The following is a 15167-nucleotide window of genomic DNA, read 5'->3' on the forward strand; positions in this document are numbered from 1 at the left end:
CACCCAGAAAATATACTTCTCTGTTGATATCACATACATTATCAAGCATTTCACACATATTATCCAGATACTGACTGTTAGCATTTGGTGGTCTGTAGCAGCTTCCCACAAGAATGGGCTATAGGTGAGGCAGATGAACCTGTAGCCATATTACTTCAACAGTATTTAACATGAGATCCTCTCTAAGCTTAACAGGAATGTGATTCTGAATATAGACTGCATCACAACCCCGTTGGCATGTCTGTCTTTTCGGTAGATGTTATAACCATGTATTGCTACCACTGTATCATCAAAGGTATTATCTAAGTGAGTTTCAGAGATAGTCAGAATATGAATGCCATCTGTTACAAGCAAGTTGTTTACTTCATTAACCTTATTTCTTACTAAACTGCATATGTTAATATGGGCTATTTTTAGCGCTTTTCTGGGTTATTGTTTTTAATGCTTTATTGGGAAGGTTATCAGAAGTAGACTTGCTCATGTTATTTATATTGGAGCTGATAGTGCATGGTGAGCTGCACACAGTGGACGTCCTACTAGGGCACATCACCTCAGTGCTAACAGTGTAACTCTGGTTCATAGGCACATGATTACTGCATACAATAGCTGTAGGATCAACATAGTTATTCAGGGCAGTTAGGGGGACATAAATTAAATTATTTACATTGTGTCTGCCAACGCCCCTGGGATAATGTACATTTGATGCAGCATTATGACAACTCCGTGTCACAATGGTAGGGATTAACTGAACTGGTCTTGAGTCAGAAGTTCTGAGCTAGCCCTCCTGATATTGTTTGACCCCACATGGACTACAACAGTGTCAGCTCCCGGCATCTGTCGTAGAACAGCAGGAAGCAGCCTTGTAATGTCCTTTACTCATGCTCCTGGGTAGCACAGGGTTTTTGCACTGGGAACCAAGATGTTTCTCACCATCGAGCTGTCGATGATGACAACTGGTGAAACAGCCGAGGAGGTCCGGTCGTTCTTTCGCCTCGAGTGATTTAGAAGACCCCTCAAGGACCGAAGGGAGGTGGGGCCCGATGGACCTGAGCTGGCTGTAGTATCCATCGTGGATGATGCATGGGCCGGGTCTCTTTGGCAGCCTCACGGTCTGATGAGGGTGGGAGCTCTGAGGATCTAAACCCAAGGTAGAAGCCACCGGAGAAGGAGACAGAACAGAGGACCAAGGCTCAGGTACCTCCTGATCCGATCTCGAATCGGAAGCCGCTAAGGAAGAAGACGCTTGAACCTCTGGATTCAGGATGGCAAAGCCAGTTCTGGTCTGTGTCCAGTCCGGGTTTAACATCTCCAAGGAGGCACCCGTTGCCAGAGGAAGCTTTCTTCGTCTTCCACGGCGCGTGACATATCTCCATGGCTGGTTGGTTGGGTCGAGAACAGAAACATCCCCTAAGTCCATTTTCCAGGGAAGGGGGAGACTTCTTCGAGGAGGGATCCCTGCAGAGTCCCGGCCATTCGGCTGTGGAGAGGCAACGCGGCAGCAACACTTCCACCAGACCAGAGCTGCGTCCGGCTACTGGGGTGGAAGGAATGTCATAATATCCTATGTCATGTCTAAATAGAGTGTTGTGAACACTGACTGAACCTGGCTAATGCTGACCAAAAGCTCAGTTTTAATGGATGATGTCTGGTGAAAGTAGATACTCCTCAGTTCCACCATCCCACTCAGCTCCTTATTATAGCACCCTAAGGCAACGCCCACAATAAAAAGCCCCATTGGCCAAAAATGCAGCCTACCACTCATGCCCTCCTCCTTGTTTGGCTCAAATAATTTGTGTCCATCCAAACCTCCATACCTCTTCCTCCATTTGCGTCATAGAGAATGGGTTCTCTGGAAACTGGAAAAACAAAAGATTTTCAGTATATTAGTTGGTATATTTTTGTCAAAAAATATGATTGTTTATCTTGGTAACTAAATTACATTGTCTCTCTCAATAGATTGGGCTACAAAGTGTCACAACCAAATGAAACAAGCAAATTATTTCCTGTTTATAATTAATGGATCAAGTGAAGGACAATGACAACTTGAATAGCACAGTTAAAAAGTAGTAATGGCGCAGAAAGAGAGTACTGGAGGAATTCTTCTTCTTCAACGAGTCGGACGGGAAGGTTTTACTCCAGACACCTGACAAGGCCCTCATCCCCGTCATTCGCAGGAGGAAAAAATGTAGATATCGTGGACAAAGGTCCGGGTGCCTTGTAAGGATCCATCGCCGGGAGGGTAATCTACCTTTACCATCGGTCCTATTAGCCAACGTATAATCAATCAATAAAAAAATAGACTAACTACGAACACATATATCCTACTAACAGGACATTTAAAAACTCGAATATCTTATGTTTCACCGAGTCGTGGCTGAACGGCAACATGATTAACATAAGGTTGTAAGCTTTTCGGCAGCATAGAACAGTGGCCTCTGGTAAGACAAGGGGCGGCGACCTATGCATATTTGTAAACAACAGCTGGTGCACGAAATCTAAGGAAGTCTCAAGGTTTTGCTCACCTGAGGTAGAGTATCTCGTGGTAAGCTGTAGACCACACTATTTACCAAGAGAGTTTACATCTATATTTTTCGTGGCTGTTTATATACCACCGCAGACCGATGCTGGCACTAATACGGCATTCAATGAGCTGTATACGGCCAAAGGCAAAATGGAAAACGCTCATCCAGAGGTGGCGCTCCTAGTGGCAAGAGACTTTAATGCAGGGAAACTCAAATCTGTTTTACCTCATTTCTATCAGCATGTTAAATGTGCAACCAGAGGGAAAAAAACTCTAGACCACCTTTACTCTACACACAGAGATGCGTACAAAGCTCTCCCTCGCCCTCCGTTTAGCAAATCTGACTAATTCTATCCTCCTGATTCCTGCTTACAAGCAGAAACTAAATAAGGAAGCACCGGTGACTCGGTCAAGAAGAAAGTGGTCAGATGAAGCAGATGCTAAGCTAGAGGACTGTTTTGCTAGCACAGACTGGAACATGTTCCGGGATTCTTCCGATGGCATTGAGGAGTACATCACATCAGTCACTGGCTTCATCAATAAGTGCATCGACGACGCCGTTCCCACAGTGACCGTACGTGCATACCCCAACCAGAAGCCATTGATTACAGACAACATTCACACTGAGCTAAAAGGTAGAGCTGCCACTTTCAAAGAGTGGGACTCTAACCCGGGAGCTTATAGAAATCCCACTATACCCTCTGACGAACCATCAAACAGGCAAAGCCTCAATACAGGACTAAGATCGAATCGTACTACACCCGCTCCGACCCTTGTTGGATGTGGCAGGGCTTTAAAACTATTACAGACTACAAAGGGAAGCACAGCCACGAGCTGCCCAGTGACACGAACCTACCAGATGAGCTAAATTACTTCTATGCACCCTTCGAGGCAAGTAACACTGAAACATGCATGACAGCACCAGCTGTTCCAGACAACTGTGGGATCATGCTTTCCGTAGCCGATGTGAGTAAGACCTTTAAACAGGTCAACATTCACAATGCCGCAGGGCCATATGGATTACCAGGACGTGTACTCCGAGCATGCTCTGACCAACTGGCAAGTGTCTTCACTGACATTTTCAACCTGTCTCTGACTGAGTCTGTAAAACCAACATGTTTTAAACAGGCCACCTTTAAAAAAAATTATACTGTGTTATTGACCTGTTTATTGTTTACTCCATGTGTAACTCTGTGTTGCTGTCTGTTCACACTGCTATGCTTTATCTTGGCCAGGTCGCAGTTGTAAATGAGAACTTGTTCTCAACTAGCCTACCTGGTTAAATAAAGGTGAAAAAAATAAATAGTCCCTGTGCCCAAGAACACTAAGGTAACCTGCCTAAATAACTACCGACCCGAAGCACTCATGTCTGTAGCTATGAAGTGCTTTGAAAGGTTGGTAATGGCTCACATCAACACCATTATGCCAGGAGCCCTAGACCCACCCAAATTTGCATACCACCCCAACAGATCCACAGAGGATGCAATCTCTATTGCACTCAACATTGCCCTTTCTCACCTAGATAAAATGAACACCTATGTGAGAATGCTATTCATTAACGCCAGCTCAGCGTTCAATACCATAGTGCCCTCATAGCTCATCACTAAGCTAAGGACCCTGGGACTAAACACTTCCCTCTGAAACTGGATCCTGGACTTCCTGACGGGCCGCCCCAGGTGGTCAGTGTAGGGAACAACACATCCGCCACGCTGATCCTCAACACGGGGGCCCCTCAGGGGTGTGTTCTCAGTCCCCTCCTGTACTCCTTGTTCACTCATGACTGCATGGCCAAGCACGACTCCAACACCTTCATCAAGTTTGCCGATGTCACAACAGTGTTAGGCCTGTTCACCGACAACGATGAGACAGCCTATAGGGAGGAGGTCAGAGACCTGGTCGTGTGGTACCAGGACAACAACCTCTCCCTCAATGTGATCAATACAAAGGAGATGATTGTGGACCACAGGAAAAGGAGGACTGAGCACGCCCCCATTCTCATTGTCGGGGCTGTAGGGGAGCAGATTGAGAGCTTCAAGTTCCTTGGCCAACAAACTGTCATGGTTCAAACACACTAAGACAGTTGGGAAGAGGGCACGACAAAGCCTATTCCCCTCAGGAGACTGAAAAGATTTGGCATGGGTCCTCAGATCCTCAAAAGGTTCTACAGCTGCACCCTCGACAGCACTGGTTGCATCACTGCCTGGTATGGCAACTGCTTGGCCTCCGACCACAAGGCACTACAGAGGGTAGTGCGTATGGCCCAGTACATCACTGGGGCCAAGCTTCCTGCCATCCAGGACCCCTATATCAGGCGGTGTCAGAGGAATGCCCTAAAAATGGTCAAAGACTCCAGCCACCCTAGTCATAGACTGTTCTCTCTGCTACCGCACGGCAAGTGGTACGGGAGCTTCAAGTCGAGGTCCAAAAGACTTCTTAACAGCTTCCACCCCCAAGCCATAAGACTCCTGAACAGCTAATCAAAGGGCTTCCCAGACCACTCTTTTACACTGCTGCTACTCTCTGTTTCTAATCTATGAATAGTTACTTTAACTCTACCTACATGTACATATTACCTCAATTACCTCGACTAACCGGTGCCCACACCCATTGACTCTGTACTGGTACCCCCTGTATATGGCCTTGCTTGTTATTTTACTGCTGCTGTTTAATTATTTGTAACTTTTATTTTCTATTAAAAAAATGTAAATCTATTTTTTACTTAACACTTTTTTTTCTTAACTTCTTAAAGCGTTGTAGGTTAAGGGTTTGTCAGTAAGCATTTCACTGTTGTATTTGGCGCATGTGACAAATACAATTTGATTTAATTTTAATGGACACCAGCAAGAGTAGATGTTGTGATGGTAACAACTAATGGGGGTCCAAATAAACATCAAACCATTTACTTGGTTTTAAACAATGTTGTGCATAACTAACCATGTTTCAAATGCATTAGGACCATTGACCTCCACTAAGACAAGTCTAGTCTTGATTTGAGGGATAAGTAGTGTCCATCTCTAGGTGAGTTATGACATGTCAATCTATCATTAGCGTCTCCACTTGAAACAGCACCTGGGCTGCATGTTTCCTTTGGTATGGGCTGACTTGCCTTCAGTTAACTTCCATTGCATTTACCTTTTTTGCTATGACTGGAAAATATGTAAGCTATTGCTTTTCCTAACATCTGACTATTTTGATAAATATGAGTTATTCTTACCATAGATACGGATTTCCCTCTGTGTCTTGGCTTGGACTGTTTTCCATTGAGGGATGAGTCTGTCACTGGATACTTGGTCCACATGTGAGTGTGTGTGCTGTGTGTTATGCTGCTTGCTCTAAAGTTTCTGAATGGGATGAACTTAAAGGGGACCCAGTGAGAAAGTGGGTGGGATATTATTTCAGAAGGAATGCTGAACCACTCAACTGCAAGGAAAGGCAGTCATAGGTGTTTTTCAGGGGTGGGATAACATTATAGAATGTGAACATGCTGTAACACCTTGAAGTTTAGGAGCACCAATAAGGACTGCATTACACATTCACAAGCAATACATAATAATTTACGAAATGTTTACTTTAGAGCCTGCAAATTTCTGTTAAAGCTGCAATATGTAACGTTTGGGGTGACCCGACCAAATTTACATTGAAATGTTAGTTATCGATCTGTCATTCTTATTGAAAGCAAGTCTAACAAGCGGTAGAACTGTTTTATGTGCGCAATTTCTATGCTTCCCGTTGTTTGGCTTCGTTTTTGCGTTTTTTACTTTTGGTTTTGTAAAATACAATATTATAGTTTATGGAAAATATTTTTCACATCGGTTTTGTCACATAAACTGAAAATAGGCAAACTATTTGAATTTTAGCAACCAGGAAATGGCGGAGCAATTTCTGCATAGTGCTTCTTTAAAGTTATGTCACAGTATATCACTATACTGCAGTTGTTAAGTTAACACTGTAGTTATTTCATTTCATACGTATTTATGTTGTTTGTAACCTACTGCTGTGTGTTTTATGGCAAATTAATGAAGTTATTATGTAGCTGCCCTTCAACTAAAGTAATACAGAACATGTTGAAGTATACTAGACATAAAAAGTGAGCGAATTGTTATGTGGGCAAATTGTTATGAATTTAATTTTCTGAATGCCTTTACAAAAAAAACGTTTAGAAAACATGCGCAGATAACGCGCAGAGTTGACACCGATGGAGACACGCTGTTGCAACTTGCCATGCGCAGGCAGACCTGTGTGAAATTAGCCACAATAAGGATTAGCCACAAAACTGCCATTTGCAGTTTGCCTTCATAATAAAGGTCCCCAATTGAAAATTATTAAAATGAATACAAATAGTGGAATCATGTCCTATTTTGACGAGATAATGATAAACAAGTTTGGAATGTTGTTATATAAATTCAACAAATGACAAAAATGTGTTAATTTTATCTGTTGATAAAAATCTGTTGAAATCACACTGTGGGTGTATTAGACTTTATAATTGCATTGGGGGCATACTTACAGTGCCTTCAGAAAGTATTCACACCCCAGCTGGAATTGTTAAATGGATTACACTGAGATTTGTGTCACTGGCCTACACACAATAACCCATAATGTCAAAATGGAATTATGTTTTTAGAAATCTTTACAAATTAATAAAAAATGAAAAGCTGAATGTCTTGTGTCAGTAAGTATTATTCCCCTTTGTTACGGCATGCCTAAATACATTCAGGAGTAAAAATCTCCTTAAGAAGTCACATAATAAGTTGCATGTACTCACTCTGTGTGCAATAGTAGTGTTTAACATGATTTTGAGGCGACTACCTCATCTCTGTACCCCACACATACAAGGTCCCTCAGTCGAGCAGTATTGATGCAAACATGATGCAACTGAAGCTAAGATGGGGTGAGGTCTGTTTCATAATAAAGTGCTGATCTGCCTGGTGAGTGTAGAGAGTATAGAGATATTGTTATCCACGTCGGCACCAATGATGTTAGGGTGAAACAGTCAGAGGTCACCAAGTGCAACATAGCTTCAGCGTGTAAATCAGCTAGAAAGATGTGTCGGTATCAAGTAATTGTCTCTGGCCCCCTCCCAGTTAGGGGGATTGATGAGCTCTACAGAAAAGTCTCACAACTCAAACGCTGGTTGAAAACTGTTTTCTGCCTCTCCCAGAATTTGTAGATAATTGGCCCTCTTTCTGGGACTCACCCACAAACAGGACCAAGCCTGGCCTGCTGAGGAGGGACGGACTCCATCCTAACTGGAGGGGTGCTCTCATCTTATCTACCAACATAGACAGGGCTCTAACTCCTCTAGCTCCACAATGCAATAGGGTGAAGGTCAGGCAGCAGGCTGTTAGCCAGCCTGCCAGCTTAGTGGAGTCTGCCACTAGCACAGTCAGTGTAGTCAGCTCAGCTATCCCCATTGAGACAGTGTCTGTGCCTCGCCCTAGGTTGGGCAAAACTAAACATGGCCGTGTTCGTTTTAGCAATCTCACTAGGATAAAGACCTCCTCCATTCCTGCCATTATTGAAAGAGCTCGTGATACCTCACATCTCAAAATAGGGCTACCTAATGTTAGATCCCTTACTTCAAAGGCAGTAAAAGTCAATGAACTAATCACTGATCATAGTCTTGATGTGATTGGCCTGACTGAAACATGGCTTTAAGCCTGATGAATTTAGTGTGTTAAATGAGGCCTCACCTCCTGGTTACACTAGTGACCATATCCCCCGTGCATCCCGCAAAAGCGGAGGTGTTGCTAACATTTACGATAGCAAATTTCAATTTACAAAAAAAAAAAGATGTTTTCGTCTTTTGAGCTCCTAGTCATGAAATCTATGCGGCCTATTCGATCACTTTTTATAGCTACTGTTTACAGGCCTCCTGGGCCATATACAGCGTTCCTCACTGAGTTTCCTGAATTCCTATCGGACCTTGTAGTCATAGCAGATAATATTCTAATTTTTGGTGATTTAATATTCACATGGAAAAGTCCCCAGACCCACTCCAAAAGGCTTTCGGAGCCATCATCGACTCAGTGGGTTTTGTCCAACATGTCTCTGGACCTACTCACTGTCACAGTCATACTCTGGACCTAGTTTTGTCCCATGGAATAAATGTTGTGGATGTTTTTCCTCATAATCATGGACTATCGGACCACCATTTTAATTCGTTTGGAATCGCAACAAATAATCTGCTCAGACCCCAACCAAGAAGCATCAAAAGTCGTGCTATAAATTCTCAGACAACACAAAGATTCCTTGATGCCCTTCCAGACTCCCTCTGCCTACCCAATGTCATCAGAGGACAAAAATCAGTTAACCACCTAACTGAGGAACTCAATTTAACCTTGCGCAATACCCTAGATGCAGTTGCACCCCTAAAAACTAAAAACATTTGTCATAAGAAACTAGCTCCCTGGTATACAGAAAATACCCGAGCTCTGAGGCAAGCTTCCAGAAAATTGTAACGGAAATGGCGCCACACCAAACTGGAAGTCTTCCGACTAGCTTGGAAAGACAGTACCGTGCAGTATTGAAGAGCCCTCACTGCTGCTCGACCATCCTATTTGTCCAACTTAATTGGTGAAAATAAGAACAATCCAAAATGTATTTCTGATACTGTTGCAAAGCTAACTAAAAAGCAGCAGTCCTCTTTAAATCTGCGTACTCCTCCAAAGTGCAGTTGTCCTGAGTCTGCACAACTCTGCCAGGACCTAGGATCAAGAGAGACACTCAGGTGTTTTAGTACTATATCTCTTGACACAATGATGAAAATAATCATGGCCTCTAAACCTTCAAGCTGCATACAGGACCCTATTCCAACTAAACTACTGAAAGAGCTGCTTCTTGTGCTTGGCCATCCTATGTTGAACATAATAAATGGCTCTCTATCAACCGGATGTGTACCAAACTCACTAAAAGTGGCAGTAATAAAGCCTCTCTTGAAAAAGCCAAACCTTGACCCAGAAAATATTTTAAAAACTATTGCGCTATATCGAATCTTCCATTCCTCTCAAAATGTTAGAAAAGGCTGTTGCGCAGCAACTCACTGCCTTCCTGAAGACAAACAATGTATACAAAATGCTTCAGTCTGGTTTTAGTGAGACTGCACTTGTGAAGGTGGTAAATTACCTTTTCATGGCGTCAGACCGAGGCTCTGCATCTGTCCTCGTGCTCCTAGACCTTAGTGCTGCTTTTGATACCATCAATCACCACATTCTTTTGGAGAGATTGGAAACCCAAATTGGTCTACACGGACAAGTTCTGGCCTGGTTTAGATCTTATCTGTCGGAAAGATATCGGTTTGTCTCTGTGAATGGTTTGTCCTCTGACAAATTAACTGTAAATGTCAGTGTTCCTAAAGGTTCTATTGTTTTCACTATATATTTTACCTCTTGGGGATGTCACTCGAAAACATAATGTTAACTTTCACTGCTATGCGGATGACTCACAGCTGTACATTTCAATGAAACATGGTGAAGCCCCAAAACAGCCCTCGCTCGAAGCCTGTGTTTCAGACATAAGGAAGTGGATGGCTGTAAACTTTCTACTTTTAAACTTGGACAAAACAGAGATGCTTGTTCTAGGTCCCAAGAAACAAAGAGATCTTCTGTTGAATCTGACAATAAATCTTGATGGTTGTACAGTCGTCTCAAATTAAACTGTGAAGGACCTCAGCGTTACTCTGGACTCTGATCTCTCTTTTGACGAACATATCAAGACTGTTTCAAGGACAGCTTTTTTCCATCTACGTAACATTGCAAAAATCTGAAACTTTCTGTCCAAAAATGATTAATCCATGCTTTTGTTACTTCTAGGTTAGACTACTGCAATGCTCTACTTTCTGGCTACCCGGATAAAGCACCAAATAAACTTCAGTTAGTGCTAAATACGGCTGCTAGAATCGTGACTAGAACTATTTTTTTTAAATCATATTACTCCAGTGCTAGCCTCCCTACACTGGCTTGCTGTTAAGGCAAGGGCTGATTTTAAGGTTTTACTGCGAACCTACAAAGCATTACATGGGCTTGCTCCTACCTATCTTTCCGGTTTGGTCCTGCCGTACATACCTACACATACGCTATGGTCACAAGACGCAGGCCTCCTAATTGTCCCTAGAATTTCTAAGCAAACAGCTAGAGGCAGGGCTTTCTGCTATAGAGCTCCATTTTTATGGAATGGTCTGCCTACCCATGTGAGAGACTCAGACTCGGGCTCAACCTTTAAGTCTTACTGAAGACTCATCTCTTCAGTGGGTCATATGATTGAGTGTAGTCTGGCCCAGGAGTGTGAAGGTGAACGGAAAGGCTCTGGAGCAATGAACCACCCTTGCTGTCTCTGCCTGGCCGGTTCCCCTCTCTCCACTGGGATTCTCTGCCTCTAACCCTATTACAGGGGAGTCACTGGCTTACTGGTGCTCTTTCATGCTATCCCTAGGAGGGGTGTGTCACTTGAGTGGGTTGAGTCACTGACGTGATCTTCCTGTCTGAGTTGGCGCCCCCCCCCTTGGGTTGTGCCGTGGCGGAGATCTTTGTGGGCTATACTCAGGCTTGTCCCAGGATGGTAAGTTGGTGGTTGAAGATATCCCTCTAATGGTGTGGGGACTATGCTTTGGCAAAGTGGGTGGGGTTATATCACACCTGTTTAGACCTGTCCGGGGGTATCATCAGATGGGGCCACAGTGTCTCCTGACACCTCCTGTCTCAGCCACCAGTATTTATGCTGCAGTAGTTTATGTGTCGGGGGGCTAGGGTCAGTTTGTTATATCTGGAGTACTTCTCCTGTCTTATACGGTGTCCTGTATGAATTTAAGTATGCTCTCTCTAATTCTCTCTTTCTTTCTCTCTCTCGGAGGACCTGAGCCCTAGGACCATGCCTCAGGACTACATGGCATGATGACTCCTTGCTGTCCCCAGTCCACCTGGCCGTACTGCTGCTCCAGTTTCAACTGTTCTGCTCTGCCTGCGGCTGTGGAACCCTGACCTGTTCAACGGACGTGCTACCTGTCCCAGACCTGCTGTTTTCAACTCTCTAGAGACAGCAGGAGCGGTAGAGATACTCTGAATGATCGGCTATGAAAAGCCAACTGACATTTACTCCTGAGGTGCTGACTTGCTGCACCCTTGACAACTACTGTGATTATTATTATTTGACCATGCGTGTCATTTATGAACATTTGAACATCTTGGCCACTTTCTGTTATAATCTCCACCCAGCACAGCCAGAAGAGGACTGGCCACCCCTCATAACCTGGTTCCTCTCTCGGTTTCTTCCTAGGTTTTGTCCTTTCTGGGGAGTTTTTCCTAGCCACCGTGCTTCTACACCTGCATTGCTTGTGCTATAGAGGGACAGGCTGCCCAGAACAAGGCAGCACGGCTGGCCCTTAAATGTACACAGACAGCTAACATTAATAATATGCATGTCAAACTCTCCTGGCTCAAAGCAAAGGAGAGATTGACTTTATCACTACTTTTTTGTAAGAAGTATTGACATGTTGAATGCAGCCGTGCTGTCTGTTTAAACTATCACACAGCTCAGACACCCACACAGCTCAGACACCCTTCACAAAGTACTACATAGAGCCATGACTACATGGAACTATTCTACATCAAGTAACTAATGCAAGCAGTAAAATCTGATTTAAATACACACCTTATGAAACAGTGGGGACTGTGAAAAGGCATAGACATGCACATGGATTTTGTGTTGTAGGTATTTTTATTTTACCAGGCAAGTCAGTTAAGAACACATTCTTATTTTCAATGGGGCAGAATGACAGATTTGTATCATGTCAGTTCGGGGAGTTGAACTTGCAACCTTTCGGTTTCTTGTCCAACAGTCTAACCACTAGGCTACCCTGCTGTCGTGGTAGTAAAGTAGTGGCTTGAGGGCACTAACTGTTGTGAAATCTGTTGTGAAATGTATTGTAATGTTTTTTAAATTGTATGTGGGGTGGCAGGATAGTCTCGTGCTTAGAGCGTTGGACTAGCAACCGAAAGGTTGCAAGATTGAATCCTGGAGCTGACAAGGTAAAAATCTGTCTTTCTCCCCTGAACAAGGCATTTAACCCACTGTCATTGAAAATAAGAGTTTGTTCTTAATTAACTGACTTGCCTAGTTAAATAAAGGAAAAATATATACACTGCTGATTTTGCAGGTTTTCCTACTTACAAAGCATGTAGAGGTCTGTAATTTGTATCATATCATCAACTGTGAGAGACGGAATCTAAAACAAAAATCCAGAAAATCACATTGATTTTTAAGTAATTAATTTGCATTTTATTGCATGACATAAGTATTTGATCACCTACCAACCAGTAAGAATTCTGGCTCTCACAGATCTGTTAGTTTTTCTTCAAGAAGCCCTCCTGTTCTCCACTCATTACCTGTATTAACTGCACCTGTTTGAACTCGTTACCTGTATAAAATACACCTGTCCACACACTCAATCAAACAGACTCCAACTTCTCTGCAATGGCCAAGACCAGAGAGCTGTGTAAGGACATCAGGGATAAAATTGTAGACCTGCACAAGGCTGGGATGGGCTACAGGACAATAGGCAAGCAGCTTGGTGAGAAGGCAACAACTGTTGGCGCAACTATTAGAAAATGGAAGAAATTCAAGATGACGGTCAATCACCCTCGGTCTGGGGCTCCATGCAAGATCTCACCTCGTGGGGCATCAATGATCACGAGGAAGGTGAGGGATCAGCCCAGAACTACACGGATTAAAATCATGCAGCGCACGCAAGGTCCCCCTGCTCAAGCCAGCGTATGTCCAGGCCCGTCTGAAGTTTGCCAATGACCATCTGGATAATCCAGAGAAGGAATAGGAGAAGGTCATGTGGTCTGATGAGACAAAAATAGAGCTTTTTGGTCTAAACTCCACTTGCCGTGTTTGGAGGAAGAAGAAGGATGAGTATAACCCCAAGAGCACCATCCCAACCGTGAAGCATGGAGGTGGAAACATCATACTTTGGGGATGCTTTTCTGCAAAGGGGACAGGACGACTGCATCGTATTGAGGGGAGGATGGATGGGGCCATGTATCGCGAGATCTTGGCCAACAACCTCCTTCCCTCAGTAAGAGCATTGAAGATGGGTCGTGGCTGGGTCTTCCAGCATGACAATGACCCGAAACACACAGCCAGGGCAACTAAGGAGTGGCTCCGTAAGAAGCATCTCAAGGTCCTGGAGTGGCCTAGCCAATCTCCAGACCTGAACCCAATAGAAAATCTTTGGAGGGAGCTGAAAGTCCGTATTGCCCAGTGACAGCCCCAAAACCTGAAGGATCTGGAGAAAGTCTGTATGGAGGAGTGGGCCAAAATCCCTGCTGCGGTGTGTGCAAACCTGGTCAAGAACTACAGGAAATGTATGATCTCTGTAATTGCAAACAAAGGTTTCTGTACCAAATATTAAGTTCTGCTTTTCTGATGTATCAAACACTTATGTCATGCAATAAAATGCAAATGATTTACTTAAAAAGCATACAATGTGATTTTCTGGATTTCTTTTTAGATTACGTCTCTCACAGTTGAAGTGTACCTCTGATAAAAATGACAGACCTCTACATGCTTTGTAAGTAGGAAAACCTGCAAAATCGGCAGGGTATCAAATACTTGTTATCCACACTGTAACTGCCTTTATTTTGCTAGACCCCAGGAAGAGTAGCTGCTGCCTTGGAATAATAAATACAAATACAACTCAGTTGCCAGAGTGGAAAGAAACCGCTCAGGGACTTCACCATGAGGCCAATGGTGATTTTAAAACAGTTACAGTGTTTAATGGCTGTGCTATGAGAAAATTGACGATGGATCAACAACATTGTAGTTACTCCACAATACTAACTTAAATGACAGAGTGAAAAGAAGGAAGCCTTTACATAATAAAAATATTCCAAAACATGCATCTTGTTTACAATAAGGCACTAAAGTAAAACTGCAAAAAAGGTGGCAAATAAATTTATAATAATAAATGTCCTGAATACAAAGCATTATGTTTGGGGCAATCCATCACAAGACATCACTGAGTACAGCTCTTCATATTGTCATAACGTTGGCCTCTTTGGGTATAGCAAGCCCATCCCCCTCCCTGACTCCCCCTTTCCTCCAACTAGGTTGCTGTGGTCAGAGAGATGTAAATTCCTGAGGATCTCCTCATGGACACATAGTAGAGAGAGAGTAAATTTTCACAGATGACAAAGGAAATCCTTCCACCTCACAGAACTTGAGGTACGAACAAATTTCATGTTCCTTTCATGTTCCGGAGAAAGTATAAAAGATTGAAGAATCCAGCTACGAACTGGTCCGTTTGTCACAACTTGGGAAAGCTCATGGGAGACATTACCATAACGCTGTTTATATAATAGCCTCAGATATGAGGTTTACATCTAATTGTTGTATAAGATGAATGAGTGAGTATAATACTGTTTGTATAATTGTGTAATATGATTTTGGACTGTTTAATGAAGAAAAATACAATTCCCTTTTGATTTGAACTAAATCAGAGGACCGCCCCTGAGCTCAGTTAAGGTCAGGCCTCCTGGGACAACCCCTTTTCTGCCATTCCGAATAAAACCCAACTTTGAGAAATTATCAGCAGACCCGAGTTTACCTCAATTACGAGATGGCTAAAGGTTGTAGACCATGTTTTTCT

Source organism: Oncorhynchus masou, chromosome 31 (assembly GCF_036934945.1).
Source record: "Oncorhynchus masou masou isolate Uvic2021 chromosome 31, UVic_Omas_1.1, whole genome shotgun sequence".
NCBI lineage: Eukaryota > Metazoa > Chordata > Actinopteri > Salmoniformes > Salmonidae > Oncorhynchus > Oncorhynchus masou.